The sequence below is a fragment of the Odocoileus virginianus genome, chromosome 19 (genome assembly GCF_023699985.2).
Source record: "Odocoileus virginianus isolate 20LAN1187 ecotype Illinois chromosome 19, Ovbor_1.2, whole genome shotgun sequence".
Taxonomy (NCBI): domain Eukaryota; kingdom Metazoa; phylum Chordata; class Mammalia; order Artiodactyla; family Cervidae; genus Odocoileus; species Odocoileus virginianus.
The window spans coordinates 43,863,528-43,881,036 of NC_069692.1; the positions used below are offsets into that span (position 1 = coordinate 43,863,528).

Consider the following 17,509-nt stretch of genomic DNA (forward strand, 5'->3'; position numbering starts at 1 on the left):
AAGGGTGTAAGGTAGAAGTGAAATAAACAATCATGACCCCTAAAAAGAAAAAAAAAAAAAAAAAAAAGGAACAAATGCTGAAGTGCCTGCCTCCCCCCCCACCCCGCTCCCCTTTAAATATCTAGGTAGAGCTGTCTTCGCGTTGCACGTGGTTGAAGAGGTTTTTTCAGACAGAAGCGGAGTCTGCCCCATGCATCAGATTTAATCCCGCATCCACCCACTCGCCATCGATTGACCGGTCCATCATATCTTTGTTTATAACTTATTCCGTCTACCTACCTAGCAGAAATTAATCATTTCCGCTGTGGACTCTATTGCAAATGGCCATTTCCCTGATAGGGAAATGGGAAATACTTTTTCTAGCCTGAAGCAATTTAGGGGATCTTCAAAGACTTCACTGTAGCCCTGCGTATTTCTGTGATTTGGATGGAGATTTCCAAAAGGCACTCAACAGCCTCCCCTTATCCAGGACTCTGAACCCACTAACCATGTGTTTCCTGCGCACCAATTCTCTTCCCTTCCTTGAGAGGCTCGCTTTTCTGGATTCTCATCACGTAGTCCAAATATGGGGCCCAGATCTGTTCCGATTGTTGTTGAACTCTGGGCTTGGGCAAGGCGAGACTAGAGATCGGAACCAGAGCGCGTGCGAGATGAGGATTGGGCAGAAATTGCCGGATCCTAGCGGGGTGTCATAAAACGAAAGCTGAGGCAGTCACGGAGAGGAGAGCTTGGGAACCGAACCAAGCGTTTTCCGCGGGGCTTTTGGGGCCGGAGGAGCTGGCTGCATCAGGTGGAAACCAGGCAGTCCTCCCCCCGACCCAACTCCGGAGAGATAAAGATGTCTAAATAACCGGGATCGCCGCCGCCACAGCCCTGCCCTGCCCCGGGGACAGGGGGAGGGCCTTTTCTGCTGAAGCGGCGGCTGGGGCTTGTTTCTGGTTCGCAATTCACCATGATAAATGTAAAGACCAATTAAGGTTTGATCCGTGCACACGGGAGGCAGACGGCGGCTGATAGTGGAACCAATTAACGAGCATGTCCCCTAATTCCTGCCGCGGCAGCCGGGTGCACCACGGATCCCCAGGCGCCTGCCGCGGCTGCCCGCGAGCCCCGGGGGCCCCCCGCCCGGCGTTGGAAGGGGGCGTCCTCTTCCTGCGAGAAGGTGCGAGGCGCGGGGTCCCCCCAACCCCGCCTTGGGAGGGGGCGCTCCAGGCAGGAAGGCGCAGAGCCAGCCGCCTACGGAGCCCAAATGTTTGCAGCCGGGGCCGGGCGGGTGGGGCGCGCCCGAGTGGTCCGCGCCGGGCGGGGAAGGCGGAGGCTGGAGGAGGCGCCCGGCGCGGAGCCAGGCGGCGCCCGAGGGCGGAGGACAGGTGGCCGCGTGGCCTCTGCCAGGTAGCACGGGGACTCGGGGGCTGCGCGGCGCGGTCCCCGGGCTTCGCCTGACCCCGGGCCCGACTAGTGGCCGCCTGCCGCGGAGGCGGCCCGGAACTGGGGGTGCGTGGGTGGGGCTCGAGGCCGCACCCCCGGGGCCGGGCTCGCCGCCGCCTCGTCCCCCCTCTCCGCTCCCCCTTCCCTGCCGGCTCAGCCCGCTGGCCCAGACGTGACCCCCGCGCGGGGTGTTGTTGCGCGCTGGCCGGGCGCGCGTGACTCATGGCCCCGAGGTCGGGGACGGTGCGGGCGCGAGCCCTTTCTCGGCTCGGCCGGAGTGTGAGAGTGTCTGGAAGGAGAGCCAGGTCATGGCAGTGGGGCCCCCGGGGACCGCGGCGGCCGCAGAGCAGGAGGAAGAGAAGTAGGTGACGCGGGCCAGAGAGGCCCGTCCCCTCTGGCCCCGGGGCGGGCGCCTGCGGCGGGTCCCCTCGCGCCAGCAAAGTTTGGAGCCGCGGGCGCCGCGCGCCGGTCCCTCCCCGCGCAGTTCCCTCGGCGGGGTCTGTGCCGCCGCCGCCGCTGCCAGGGCAGGACAAAGGCTCATTAACACGTGATGGGACCGCGCTTCATAAATGGGCCCGGAGCGAGAGGGAGCCAGAGCGCGAGCGCAGGGAGAGTCGGGGACCGCGCGCGCCGGGCGAGGCGACGGGCGCCCGGGCTGGCGGAAACGGGCGGCCCCACGCCGGGCCAGGCGGGGCGAGCGGGAGGACCCAGCGAGGAGCCCCGGCAAGGGGCGAGACTCGCGAGCGCAGGGGGCGCCAGTCCCGATCGCCGTCGCGGGCGGGCGCTGGAGGCAGGGGACGCCGGCGCGCGGGCTGAGCGGACCGACCGACTTCCTGACCGACCGACGGAGGCACAGCCCGCTCCACCCCACCCCTCCTCGCCCGCATCCCCGCGCCGGCGCCGCCTCCCTCTCGCGACTCCCTCGGCCACCCCTTCCTTCTCCACTTCTTCTCCGCCTCCGCCTCTTTCTCGGCTCCCGCGGCGCCAGTGCCTTCCCCTGGCCCGGGCGGGGCGCCTCGGTTCCCGGCAGAGCTCTCGGTTGAGCCAGGTGGGGGGACGTTTCGTTCAAGCAGAGCAGCAGCCCCTGCGCCGGGCGAGAGGGGCCGAGGGAGCTTCTCCCGCGAGGACCGGGGGATGCGAAGGGTAAGACCTGGTGGAGTTGCATTTGTAAATACTCCTCCCGCCTCCCGCCCCCTCGGGTGCTGACCAGTGTGGTTCCCAAGTGTCCTTCGTGGAGTTCTAATTCCGTGTGAGCGAATTGTGCACTGGTGTTTACTAAGCCGCAGAGCCCCTGCCTAACTGTGGTCTGGGCTACTTCTGGAGGTTTCTACCATTTACTAGTTATTGAATGTGTGAGCACCTGACTGTCTGTATGCACGGAGGTCTGTTTGTGGAAAATGTTGTAATAGTGCATGTTTGGAAAAACGGGCGCTTGAGCTGGTGCTTATTGCCTCTAAACCCTATCAGCAGCCGAGTCTTCCTGAAGAAATACATCGATCTCTGCACCAAACCTAGAAGCTGTCCAAAGTCAGATTATTAAATGTCATGTAAAGAAATGTATATCAAGTAATAAACTTTTGCATATGAAAATGTAGCTACAGGAACCACTTTTCTTTGAGGAAAAAGAAATTAGCCTTTAACTGATATGTAAATTTGAATGGTGATGGAACCGTTGAATTTAGATGAAAAAAGTTGATGTGATCTGTTTAAAAGATATTTCTTGCCAGGCTCACAATCATAAATGATCAGCTCCCGTGAAAGAGAATGTTTGCTGTGACAGACGTGAGAAACTGTTGTGTGGCCGTTTGAAAGTTTAAAAGCATCATGCATATTTCTGATTTTAGTTTTCAGTTGAACAGAGGAGAAAAAATTGAGTCACCTATTTGTTATTTTGTCTCGCGTCTTTTTTATTTTCCTTCAGATAAGTGCTGTTCTTGCCTTTGTTGTTGCTTTCTTCATGTATTAGCATCCTCGGGCATTTAATCCAGTAAGAGATTGGAACAGGTCTACCTACTGGTTTTAAAGGTGTTGAAATATATCTCAGTGGGTTCCATAACTTCTTCTCATTTGTATTACCAAGTTGATATCTTTTGAACAATGAGGGAGATGCGATTTCTCTGGGGAACCTCAGTGGACAGTGAGTATCAGTAGGTGACTACTGCCATCAGTCTGTTTTGCAGAATCCTGAGAAGCTCAGAGCAGCCAGCCGTTAAGGTTCCCATAGGACTTTATCTGATTTAAAGTGTTGCTTTTCTAATCCCACCCTGCTGACAGTTTGCAGGAAAAGATACACTGATTGATTTTTTTCTCTGTCCTTTTTTCCCCTGGTACTCCTTGCCCCTCCTCTGTTCTCTAACTCATTTAGGAGCGATGTTCTCAGAAAGGCTAGGTATAGTTTCTTAAGTGACACAGATTATTTTCTGATTATCTATACATGAACAGAATCCATGCATCTCCAGAATTTTAAACATTGCATACTGCAGGCAGTTACTGTAGGTGCAATAACAGTTACCACAGTTAGGCAAGACACTTGGATATGGCTTTTAAAAACTATTTTAGGTTATCAAGAGAACTTACTGTAAACAAACTCTTTTTATTCTAAAGATGTCTCCTACTCCAGACGAGGAGCAGTCTTGGCTCAGGTAGGTATCTAGTGTTTGACCGGGAAAGGTTTCCTTGTGTTTCTGAGCCTCTCTGGGGTAAAATAGTGCCACAGGGGGGTAATGCTTGGTTCTGACCTTTCAGAAAGAAAATTACTATGCTTTCATACTCATGGTTAAAAGGCACATTATATTCATATTTCCCCTTTAATAGCTAGCATCAGTATACATGCATATTAAAAAGAATGTTATGCCCTGTCCCTTAAAAGAAGCTGTAGATAACATTATTCACTTTGGAGAGTGAAGATTCACCTTCTGGGGAAAACGAAGTCCGTCTTCCCTTGGAGTAGTGCTCCGCTTTGTTTGTTATCTACTGTTTTCTGTCTTTTTCTGTTACCCTTTTCCCAGCGGACCACGTGCCTCGCTGTCTCGCCTGGGAGACTGTTCTTCTCTAATAAGCCTAGCTGCAGGATCACTGTGTTCTTTTTGGCATTTCAAAATGTTAAAATAGTGAAATTGTTAAATGTTACCAAGACGAAACTGCTGGGAATGAAATTCTCCAGGAGAACCACTATATCTGTGGCTTGTCACAGCCTCTTCCAAAAGAAAACTCCTGCAGCCGGGTTACCTCTTTTCTCAGGAAAGCAGCAGTCCCAGTGGCTGCGCTGATATGTGTTTAGTATGCGGTGTCAGCTTATTAAATTACTAAGGCAAAGCCTGAAAAACTCTTTCAATTGTGTGACATACTTCTTGGCTCTAACTCAGAACTAATATTCGCCACCAGAAAATTTAGACAGGCTCCGAGGTTGTCTTGCCTATTAGGTGGAATTAGAATTGGAATACTCGGCTTATCAGAATAAACTATTATGAAATGGAACTTCTCATAGCAGTTTATAGTTCACCAGGCTTACCAAATGTTTCTTCCCAGAACACAGTTGGCCTAATAAGGAAAAGGATTATTTCCCATAATTAGCTCTCCAGGAATGCTGCAAAAAAGAGTAATAAATCAAACTTGGAAATACCTAACAACACTTGATGAGTAAAACAAGATTTGGTTGTAGCATCTTGAATTTGGTGAGGAAGATGGAGCCTGTCTGTTAGTTTGCTGCCTGTTATTCTCGGGGTAATGATGCTAGCTCAGCTGCGTGAGGCACGCAGATGAGAGCTTTCATTCCTGCAAAAAGGGAGGCTGTGTCACGACTGGTGTAAACTGTCTCTTTTATTTTTGTATTCATCATCTTCTAATTGAACTAACAAATTAGGCTGAAGCCAGTCTTTGGGCTTAAATTATTTATAATTCTGCTTCTGACTCTGAAATCACCTGGACCCAACATTGTTTGAAAAACTATGCCAAGGCCAGGTTTCTATATTGCATATCTATATTTTGAGGGGCCGAAAACTCTACTGAGTTGTTTTTTTTTTTTTCATGGATGAAGGCTGGTGGAAAAGTTAATGAGGAAATCATAACCAGTGGATATATTTTGTATCGGTAAAATTTTAGCCTCTTGTTTTCCCTCTGAGCCTCTAGCTCTTTCCTAATCCTGTTCTCATGATGATGTTAACTTTACAGTATAACCACATGAAGCCTGTTTTTGAGGGATTGGAAGGTTCAGCACTTGGTAACTAATTTGCTCTTTAATGTTTTGATAACCATTTATCCACCTAATCTATATTCTTAGGTTAGATTGGGTTAACCTCATAATATATTGCAGATCAGCTTAGTTTTCTCCCATATATTTTCTGGACTAAAAGAAACAATAGAAATCATCCAGAGTATATGTAGTGTCAAGTTATAGATTGCAGAATTTAAGATGACAGGATGTATAAATACGCCTTTATATGTGTATATGAATAAACTTTTTTCCTGGATGTGTAATTACAACTAAATTAAAAATTGAGACATGTTGCCTTGATATATTTGAACATATGATTCAGATTTTAAATAAATTCTACAAATTTGGGGAAATGTCCAAATTCAAGGGAACTGTGTGGATGGACATGGACAACTCAAGGCCAAAGGAAGTACCCACCTTGAATCAAAACAAGACTGTTCTTATTTTCCAGGAGAGTGGAAATCTATTCCAGTCTCCTATGTTCTAAGAGTCTTGCAAAGATTCCAGGATGGGCAGAACCACATTCCATTATAGTTTTCTCATAAACACTGACTGTTGTGTTTAACACAGTTTTCACTGGTTGTTATTAATCTTGGAAAGAAAGTTGGGAGAAGATACACAAGGTTATTATGGGCTTCCCAGGTGGCACAGTGGTAAAGAACCTGCCTGCCAGTGCAGGAGACAGAAGAGACATGGGTTCCAGCCCTGGGCTGGGGAGATTCCCTGGAGGAGGGCATGACAACCCACTGCAGTATTCTTGCCTGGAGAGTCCCATGGTCAGAGCCTGCTGAGCTACAGTCTGCAGGATCACAAAGAGATGGACACAGCTGGGCATGCACATACACACACACAGTTATCACTGTGTCACAAGAGTCATATTAATATGGTTATATTTGTTGGATAAAACACATTATCACGCTTTTACAAGTAAGTAAAACTATGGGAAATTTGTGAGGAGCGGAGGGGAAGGCTGTTTTAGTGGTTTTCCAGTGCTTCTCTTGGTACTCCTCAAATGATTTGAGGTTAGATGGACTTCTATCTCAAGCAGGCCTGCATGGATAATAGGTTTGTCTATGACATATCCGTAATCAGAGGTCAAAGTCGTTGCCTCAAGTGATCAGTGTGATTACCTCCAGTTCTTACCATAAAATATTTACTAAAAAGCTTTCCCAGGTCATATTTCTTTACTGAACAGGGTGCCTCATGGAAAATAAAGTGCATTTCATTGTAACAGTTTTTCTAGGGCAGTTGAGAAGACAAATATATTCTTGATCTAATCTTCGTGGTTGCTTTCCATATATTTGAAGTACTTTTCATATAGATGATTGGTGAATAACTTTGGAGTCTCCTCTAATTTGAAAGTTTCACTGGGACAGGTTAATTTCATAGCTTAGGGAGCATGGAATTCTGAGGTTCAGAGTTGCATCCGTATGGGTTTTTGAGGAAAGACCTGTTTACTCCCCTAATCTGAGCAGATGGGTCTGGCAGTCACTGCAGTCGTGCTGAAACACTGTGAGTTCCGTCCTGGCCCCAGCTGGGGAAGTGCTCACACCTGCACGTCGGGACAGCTTTCAAAGTTCTGCTTTGCTTGTTTTCTCTTGTGAGTGAACATGTGAGTTGAGACTGGTCAGATGGGAATTAGTGTTTTGGGGTTTGTTGTTGTTTTTTTTTGGCTGACTCATTTTTTTTTACCCCCTAGTGCTATTATTGCATTATAGTCTGTCATTTCGAATAAGCCTCTCAAAGTAAACTTTGCATTTTTGAATGAAAGGATTTAAGTTTCTTTTTCTTCTAACACAGATGGAAAATCATTTTCCCCGAGGAATATGTTATTTTATTATCTAATGTCTTATTTTTCCACTCTGATTTGGATTTTTAATTGTTTAGAGTTTGGATTCGTTGAAAAGAAATTGGATACCTTTGACGTGATTCCTTACCATCATTATCAACTCTGAATAGCATTAAAATTTTTTTTCACTTCAGGAGATAAAGTACAGCATAGTTTCCAAAATTCAACAGTGTAATATCTATTTTTTTATTCCCACTCGCAAATTCTATGCTATTGCTTTTTAAAGAAAAGCAGAAGCGTTTTTCAAAGACGTGCCAGGCAATCTGTTGTGGGAGTTGAATATACTGGCAAATGCTTTCACAAACTGTGTATGTCAGTAGTATATTTAAATATAATTAAAATAAAATGTAATTAGGAAAGAATGTTTTTCAAAGTTTCTGTTGACATGGGAGGGTTCCCCTCTTTCCTGTATCATTTGTTTATCCATTCTTTAGGCCATGTATTTACAGGAGATAATTGGAGTCAATATGAGTTCTGTAAATCGAGTTAAAAGGAGTCTGACCTTTAAATTGGTGATAAATTCCAGTATGCTTAGAAAAAATGAAAGCAAATTCCCACTTTCACATATAGACATTAAATAGGAAATTTGATAACCTTGATTTCTGTTGCCTTCCCTGGTGACCCAGTAAAGAATCACCTGCAGTGCAGGAGACCCCCGGGTTCGACCCCTGGGTCAGAAAGATCCCCTGGAGGAGGGCATAGCATCCCACTCCAGCGTTCTTGCCTGGAGAATTCCTTGGACAGGGGAGCCCGGTGGGCTAGAGTCGGTGGGGTGGCAAAGAGTCAGACACAACTGAGCGACTGCCGCTAACTACTAACTGTTGGTCAGGCGGCTAAAAAAGGTGCTTTTAATATAGCAAGTGAACCGGTATCATAGGTGGTGTGCCTTTGTCACTCTTGTTTGCTTCTAACTCAGTTATATTTAAATCAACTTGATTTATTCCTTTGTAAGGGAAGTTTATTTTAATACCACTGTGATCTGTGTATTTTGGTTTATTCCAGCATTACTTCTTAAATGGACCATATTTTCAACTCATTTCAATGCATGGCTACCAGAATTTCCAAATGTTTTCTCTAGCTTTTGTACAAGTTGTGGGGAACAAGTGCTATGCACATGAAGAAAAATGAAAAAAGACTTGAAAAAGTTAAACAATTTAACTCATAACCAAAGTAAGGAAATGATTGCCCAAAGAATTCTGTATTTTTGCCTATGTGGGAATATGACTTTAGAAAATATACGACTACTTTTGAAAATTAGATCTAAGTTCATACACATCAGAAAAGGGGGAAATCTTTAAATGATTTTAGTCCTCGGCTAAGGAAACTAATTATGAGTAATCTATGATCCATTTTTATTGATGAAATAATTATAGAGGAAACAGTCTGCCCAGAGTCATATATTTAAGTGCTTGGGGATATATTTCCATGTATTTATAACTTGTAGGTATTTTTGAAAGATCTCTGCCAGCTATAAGCAGTGCAAATTGCATAATTACCGGGGTAGTTCTGTAAGATAATTTGCAATAGATTTGCATTGGTTGGGCCTACTGCAAAATTTCCATTTTAGTTTGTCATTTTCTGGGTTCATCTCCTGTGATACATTATTTTATGGTTTGGGGGAAAAGAAGAGAAAACAGAAATATTTCCAGCTTAAAAAGAAAATAAGTTAGAGTGTTACTTTTATTTTTTCCTGTTCTTTTATGCTCAGTAATCGTGAGTTCCTTCACAATGGTGTTGAAAGACATGGTTAGCGGTCCTATCAAACTTTGTGTAGGCTTTGTAAATAGAATTAAGAAAAAATGGTATGCAGTTTTTAATTTATGTCTGCAGCTGGGTAAGTACATGTTATGTCTTGAAGCCACTTTTCTTTGCTGGACAAAAGATCTAGCAAATAAGTTTCCTGAAAAAGTGCAGAGAAGCTTGGAGACTGAAAATCCTTGAGAGGTTCTTCACTCCTTACCCTCATTTTCAGGCTAGACTACATTGTTCTATTTCAATCAAATAGAAAAAGCTTGATTTTAAAGATCTTCTGTGGGAGATTATTTTATATTATTTTATGCTTCCTTTGCAATCCATTTCAATGATCTTAAAACCTATACTCATAGAATATTCTTTCTTCCTATCTAACCTCGATACTTCTTAAAGGTTAGTTTTATTTTCCTCCTTCATCTGGTCTTTTTCACAGGTCTCCATCTTCTTTAACAATGGTTCTAAAACCTCAGAGTGTCTTAGACTCTCCTGGAGGCCTTGTGAAGACACAGAAGTGCCCCAACTCAGAAACACAGAGTTCTTGATTCTGTAGGTCTGACGTTGGACCTGAGACTACGATTCTCCCTAGTTCCCAGGTGACGCTGATGCTGCTGGCTGAAGACATCCCTTCAGAGCCATTGACCTATAAAATTGTTTCCCAGGTTGCTCAGTGGTAAAGAATCTGCCTGCCCATGTAGGAGATGAAGGAGACCCTGGGTCGGGAAGATATCCTGGACGAGGAAATGGTAGCCCACTCCAGTATTCTTGCCTAGAGAAATCCCATGGACAGTCCATAGGGGAGCAAAGAGTCAGACACGACTGAGTGAGCTCACATGCACAGCCTATAAAATAACCTACTAGGTGTGCACTTCCAAACCACATGGGACTCATCAGACTCTTCTTCAAGAGGTATGCTGAGATGTCCAGCCTGTGCTCGACTGTCTTATTTCCGAGTTCTTTATCTTCATGTCATTTTTCTCAGGGCTTTTAGTTCCTCAACTCTGTTCAAAATCATATAGCTGTATCACACAAACCTTAATTCAAAATCAAACTCTTAGATAAGTATAATAGAACTACTTCATGGTTTCAATGGCATGAAAATTCTGACCTTGCATACAATTTGCTACATTTCCAAAATATATTTTTACATCATTATTGAAACCAAGTTCTTCTAGCTCTATTTGTACATTATAATTTGCATCTTGAAAGCATATTTTTTCTGCTTATATCATGTATTGTTCGTACACACTGAAACTTTCTATTAAAGTAGGTAATTTTCAACTAAAGTAGGTGATATGTAAGTACCTAATTTTTAAAACCACATTTAAATGGAACCCTGAACTTAACAATAAAAATGTTTAAAATTATTCTAGCAAGAAAATGATAGGAAGGAAATTGAATTGTTTAGAAAGCTACTGTATCCTTGATTTGTATGAGTATTTGAACAGATAGTAACTTCTCTTGTGAAATATTCCATTTTAGCTTCTGTAAGAATAGAAAATAATTTTCCATTCTTTTTCATCACAGAGTTATGACCTGTGTTGGTGATTTCATAATTGAAAATTGGAAAGCCAAATGTTTCATAAAATAGAAATGAGTTGAGTTTGTTATTAGAATTGATTTTGGTCTCCCGAGATACTCCCTTCTTACTTTTAGCATCTCTTGGCATAAACATGTCATTTGTTTTCAGTATAACTACTTTCCTTTACTCATTCTTAATTACTTTCTTGAGGCAGAATTCCAAATACAATTAATATTTATCAATATATTTTCTCAATGCCCTTTTGCCTCAGAAAAAAATCAAAAATTTTGTTTTTGTAGGCAATAGTAATAACCCATCTTAACCCTCTCTAACATGTTTTCTTATTTATGTTTAAATTAATTCAATTGTAAAGCGCATAAAATGCTGTAGCAGAAGTTTCTCAACCAGAGCAAGAACTGTATCCACTGAACAGAGCAACAGATCGATTCCTGACGGCTTATAAAAGCCGCTCCATCTAGTGGTTGAGTTTTCACGTGCCTTCTCTTGACAAGTTGTTTTGAAAACACACTTGCACGTGGAGAAACCACTTGGGAAAATCAGTGCACAATAGTATGCATTTGAGGAAAGGAAAACGTCCATTATAATCATAGTTTTATGTATTGTCTTTAAAGGTCTATCAACAGTGTATGATTAGAATTCATTCACAGTTGTGCATCTCACAAAAATCTCCTTATATATCATTTTTATGTGGCAAAACATTGAGGTTCATAATACACCAGGCTGAACAAGGATCAGAATAAAAAGTAAATACCTGATGTTTGTCCAGAACTTCTGCTTGCCATCAATATAATTTCTGTTTGAAACTGAGATCAAAGATCCTGGGATAAACAGTTGTTGATGTCTTCCATGTAACTTTTACATCTGGGCAGTTCTTTTCAGATGGATGTTTGTATAAGACCAAGGCTCAGGTTTACTTGCCTGATGATCAACGAACTTTATGCCAAAGAAAACTAGCCACAGTTAAAAGTCATTCTGCTAGGATAGCCCTGCTCTATTGCCAACACTGATTTAGTAAACAAGCATTTAGAATGCTTGTTAGAGGACAGGGCCAGGCACAGGACATTCAAGACCATATACTCCAAGTCCCTACTCTGCTCTCAAGGTGTTCATGATCTGAAGGGTTTAGACACAAGAAAGACTGCTATAGAATGACTCAGCATTGCCTGTCACCTCTTCAGGGAGAAAACTTCAGAGCACATGTAGGAAGGGCATTTACCCCAGTCAGTACTATTTGATGATGAAGTGCCATCTGCCTGTTACATGTATTCATATCCTACTCACTACTGTCTTCTGTGGGAGGGGAAGGGCAGATGAATGGACTTTATTTGAAAGGTTTGCTGGAAGGGAGAATTGTTTCCCTTGTTTCCTTGACCCACATCCATTATCTAGGTGTGATACATGGATATATAATATCTGCAGTGTTCAGCAGGGTTCCCAGGTGGCACTAGTGGTAAAGAACCCGCCGGCCAAGGCAGGAGACTTTAAGAGATGCAGGTTCGATCCCTGGGTCGGGAAGATGCCCTGAAGGAGGGCATGGCAACCCACTCCAGTATTCTTGCCTGGAGAATCCCATGGACAGGGAAGGCTAGCAGGCTTCGATTCTTAGGATTGCAAAGAGTTGGTCACAGCTGAAGTAACTGAGCCTGCACACAAACAGTGTCTAGCACAGAGCACATGCCCAATACAGACCTTACACAAGCGTTTGAAGGACCTGTGACTTTATATTCATCTGTACCTTACATTTAACCCAGCTCTGCCTGTGACTTTGAGTGCCAGGAGTCAGTCACGGGCTCTCTGTTTCTGGAGTCCTTCTGAGGATTTCTTCTGCCTGGATTCCAGGCAAGATCTTAAGAACTCACCACAGAAAGGCAGTCTGTCTCTGGGCCCCAGAAAACCACTCTGCTCCTAGTGGAAAGTGGAGTGGTTTCCATTGAGTCCGAATATCTCTGTTTGGGCGATGGCTGTTTCAAGCTTTTGTCAGCTGACAACCATCATGTCTGGTTCAGGCATGAAGAAGGTGCCCTCCCCATTCCTTGCAAGTGTTGTGGAAACTCATCACTGCCCATAGTCCTTGTAATTGATGACTGAAGGAAAAAAGGGTCTGTATAAGTTTTTTCTTAAATAATGGCAAAGACAAGTTAGATTTTATTTATTACTTGCTAATAGCCACTGCAAATGAAGTGCTAATCTAGGACTGAGATTTATAGCTTATAGTTAATTGTTATACTTTGTCCCTAAAACCAGTGGGACAAGGATGATTTGCAAGTGCTCTGGGCAACCTTTTTTTACTGTCAGCAGATCTTTCTTTCTGATTTTAGTTGTTCATTTTGTAAAATTATTAAGTATGGTATTTATTACCTCCTTTCTCAAAGTTAGTTCTTTCCTTTGCCTTAGAAATGGAAAGAAGAATGTCTTTTAAAATGGTTTCTGGACCTCAAAGTTGAGAGCGGAGGTGTTGACTTAGGCGGTCCTGGGCTGAAGCTCAAACTCCCCACTTTTGGTAGGAAACCTGGGCAACAGCATTTCACTTCTCTAAGCCACTGTTTTCTCATATGTAGAATGGGAATTGTAATAATACCTAATTTATGTAGATACTAAACAAGAATGGTGCATAGCCTTAGCATGATGCCTGGCACATAATGTTTCTGCTTGAAAAATATTTGGGAATTGGAATTTTCACTGTCATGCATTTAATCACCCGAGTCACCCAGTCACTTTGAGATTTGAGCCTGGGGAGGCAAGACTTGATTTTTAGTTGGACTTCTTTTGTCTGTTAATGGATTAACAAAGAGAAGATACTTCTTTTGTTATTGAAAGATGCGTGAATAAACCAAAAGCTGTGTCTCTCCATTGGATAACATGTTGCACATTTTAAGTTATTGCTGTCCTTGACAATGACCTGTAAAGATAACCTGCCTGCTAGGTTCTGCATATTGCTTTTGGCCTATATTGGTCAAATCTCATATGCCAGATAAAGACAGTCTCATGGAGTATTTTGTATATGGACCATGGCTTCTACTAAATCAAAGAGCTGCAAATTCTATTTAAAGGGATGGCTGCTTCAATTATGCTCTTCACAGCTTTTATAGAAAAGGGATCTCTCCCACCCCCAGCCAGGCACCTCTCCCTCCACAAATGCAAAGGCCCTTGGTAGGAGGAAGCATCACAATACCAGAGCAAAAGCAGATGATCAATGGAATTGGTTATAAAAGTCAGCAAGCCCAAGGAATCTGTTCATTTGTATCATCAATTTGCTTTTGTGATAGGCTTTCCTTCTAGCATTGTCACCTAATAGTGCTTAATTTGATGTTGTTTAAAGGCATCATTTCTTGAGCCCTAAAATTCTTTATGTTTTAATAAGACTTCAAAAGTTAAATAAGTAGGCATATATAAGGTTAAATTTGAACTGAAATGTAGCCTTATAAATATCCTAATGCTATTTAGTTCATATTAATAGATATTTTTTATGAAAAATCTAACTCATATTGTGAGTAAGAATAGACCAGAGAAAAGGGTGCATTTAATAACTTCTGCTGTATATTACAAAATACAAGAAAAGCTAAAGCTTTCAGAACCAACCGAGCATTACCAGCATAATGGAATTTTCTTTTATATTAATATATGAGAAAGAGAACATTAACACAAGGAAGAAGAATTGGGTATTTTTGCCTGAATCATCAGGATAATCAAGTCAATCTTTGACTTTGCTGTGGAAGATGATGCAATAAGTAACCAAACTGCTTTAATAATTCCAAAGCTCAACTGGTTGGGCAAGAGTGAGAAAAGACTCAATTGCCCATTCAACTGTAACAGAAACATCATTCATTTAGTTGTGATGTTGGCACATGAGATCTGCCGTGTATATGAAGGACATGCCTTAGACATAATGCAGTTAAAATTTTCCTTACTAACTTAGAGAAATACATGAGCAAGTTATTTTTCTTGATCAAATTAAGATAAACCAGACTTGTTCCCAGAAACGAATGGAACATAACAGATATATCCATTGGCACCTTCCTTCTCTTGAACCATTCACAATGCTCTTTTATGAGGTTAGCCAAGCAGATGAAGAATTGGCCTAGAGCTCTTATATTTGATATCCTGAATGCCTATCAGTCTAGACACGATGAACTTGGCATTGTTTCCTGAAAGCATTTACAAACTTGGAATCTAGAAAAGGAGCCTAGTGGACTGATACAGTCTGTAACTACAATGGGAGCAGCAGTGTTTCTGATGCTTTTAGAGGATTTTCTGCCTTCCTGGACATGACATCATGCAGGAATCTAATACTGTATAGTGCCTTCCCACCCCACCCCACCCCCGCCAAGATGCTACAAGGATTGACTCCAGAATCAACAGTGACAAATATCTAAATTACTTAAGTATCATTCTAAAACAAAGAAGGTCCTCAGTGGGGCAATGACGATTAAAATACTCTGTTATTAAATTATATTGATACAGAAAAGACTATTGGAAGTCTTGTTTTAAAGACTTACTTCATGCCCATCCTAAGCAAAACATGGATATTTTATACTCTTGATGGTTATAGAAGCAAAAATATGGACTCTGAATAGACTTTTAAAAAAATTCCATGCTGCTAAACCCATGAAAATTTCTTGATGATACTATTATAGGCTGCTATAGGATACTATTATATGAGTTTGGAGATTGTGGATGGAGAAGTGGGTGTGCATAGAGATGGAAAAAAAGAACAGGTGATATTATTCTAAAAAATAGAAATTTTTTAAAAATAATAAGATTCAATGTATTAAAGTGTTTTTATTATTGTTATTATAAAGGACTTTCCAGATGGCTCATTGGTAAAGAATCCACCTGCCAATGTAGGAGATGCTGGAGACACAAGTTCGATCCCTGGATCCAGAAGATCACCTGGAGGAGGAAGTGGCAACCCACTCCAGTATTCTTGCCTGGAGAACCCCGTGGACAGGGGACCTGGTGGGCTGCAGTCCGTGGGGTCACAAAGAGTCGGACACGACTGAGCGACTGCACATGCATGCATAAAGGCACGACAGCCAAATTAGAGTACGTTGCTTAATTTTTAAAAAAGCAAAATTCTAGGAAAATCACCTTAAATGTCAGTCAGTCACTCTTTTAGTATAATAGTAATAAAAACCAACTGCTTATTTAATAGGTGCATCTACGCATCTTGCTGAAAATTTGCAATTATGATTTTCCCAGTAGCAAACAAAAGCAAAATTAATGGCAGCTGCATCCCCCACAAAGCCTAAGCTATATTACTAATGAACTCTCAAAGAACACTCTCGTTGCAAAAAAATAATCAGGTGGAAATTACTGTAATAATCCAAATGTAGAAATAAAGGAAAAGAATTACCAAAAATGCAGAGAACAGTCTTCCTGCCACGATGCCATTAACTGTTAAAATAACCTGAGCACAGTGGTATTTTGACATTACTAAGATTCTTGAACTGCACAAAATCCATGTATATTTTAAACTGCATTCTTTAATTATAAAGTTGGCTTACACTGGACGGAAATTACTCTATATTTCATAACCATGCCATGCCCTGCCTCTGATTTTAACAAGCTAGTTTGTTTTCATGAAAGTGCTTGGTCACATTAAAATGGGAAATTGTGATCACATATATGATGATCTTAATATAGAGTAAATCACAGGTGTGCATGTTTTGCATTATTGAAATAAGGTCCATGATTCTTTGTCTTTACTGAGAAAGCATTATAGCTCTTCCAAATGCTAACATTTTCATCCTTGAGGACATGCCAGTAGGCAGATTTACCTAGATGGGCTGGGATAGGAAAGACTGATTTAGTAGGAGGTAGTCTTAATTACTGCTGGCAAAATGCCTTAATTGGTGCTTGTAAGAGGCTGGAAGACTTGACTATGCTATAAAATGCAAAATGGCTTTCTCCTAGTTATTGTTCTTCCTTAAAAAAGAGTATAAAGTCCAAAGGCAGAAACTCTGGAGTCTGAGAAACATAGGTTCAGCTACAAATAGAAGAATTTGTAGTTTATTTAAAACATAAGGGCCTCCATTTCCTTATATGCAAAATAGGATTATAAATAAGCACCCGATAGAGTTGTTATGACAATTTAGTGATAGAATATATGCAAAGTCTCTCAAATGCCTGGAGTATCATAGACATTCAGTAAAGCTTCTGCCTCTCTCACCCATGTGTGTATCTTTTATTTGCTTCATGCTTTAAGTGCTGAGAGGAAAATAAAAATTGAATAAGCAGCCTATGAGCTAATTAAGCCAATGAATTATCTGGAAGTATAATTAATAATATATGGTAAAGAGTCATTATACTAAGTAATGATAACAATAATTAATATTTATTACAGGCTTAAATTTTGTGCCAGGCACTATGTTAAATACTTTACATGCATGTTTTCTTTCATTTAATTTTTAGAACAATTCTATGACTGAGGCATCTTCTTCCACTTTCCTCTTCCACTTCTTTCTTCCCATTTTGCAGATGAGATAATGAGCCTTAGAAGGATTAACTACTTAACCAAATATAGCTCTGATACTTATCTTGGTTTACTAACTCCTAATTCAATGTTCTCTTCATTACTAGTGCTCTGATTAGTTGGAATCAGTGGGGGAAAGCAGGCAGATGGTAGGTTAGGGAGATGATATATCATAACGATTAAAAGCAACTCCAAACCTGTGATATCCAATATGATAGCCACTAGCCACATGTAGCTATCAAGCACTTGAAGTAT

The 17,509-nt window shown here is 42.1% G+C and overlaps 1 protein-coding gene across 5 annotated transcripts in view; it reads left to right on the top strand.

The window, feature by feature from the left end:
* Positions 1 to 998: 998 nt before the first annotated feature.
* CNR1 (cannabinoid receptor 1) overlaps positions 999 to 17,509 on the top strand; it is a 30,706-nt gene continuing 14,195 nt past the window's right edge. Inside the window, exons 1-2 of one of the 5 annotated variants that reach the window (XM_070450143.1) lie at positions 2,508 to 2,571; positions 15,582 to 15,825. The gene's annotated coding sequence lies outside the window, so the exon portion shown is untranslated. The other 4 variants (XM_070450144.1, XM_020879137.2, XM_070450142.1 and 1 more) reach the window with 4 other exon arrangements.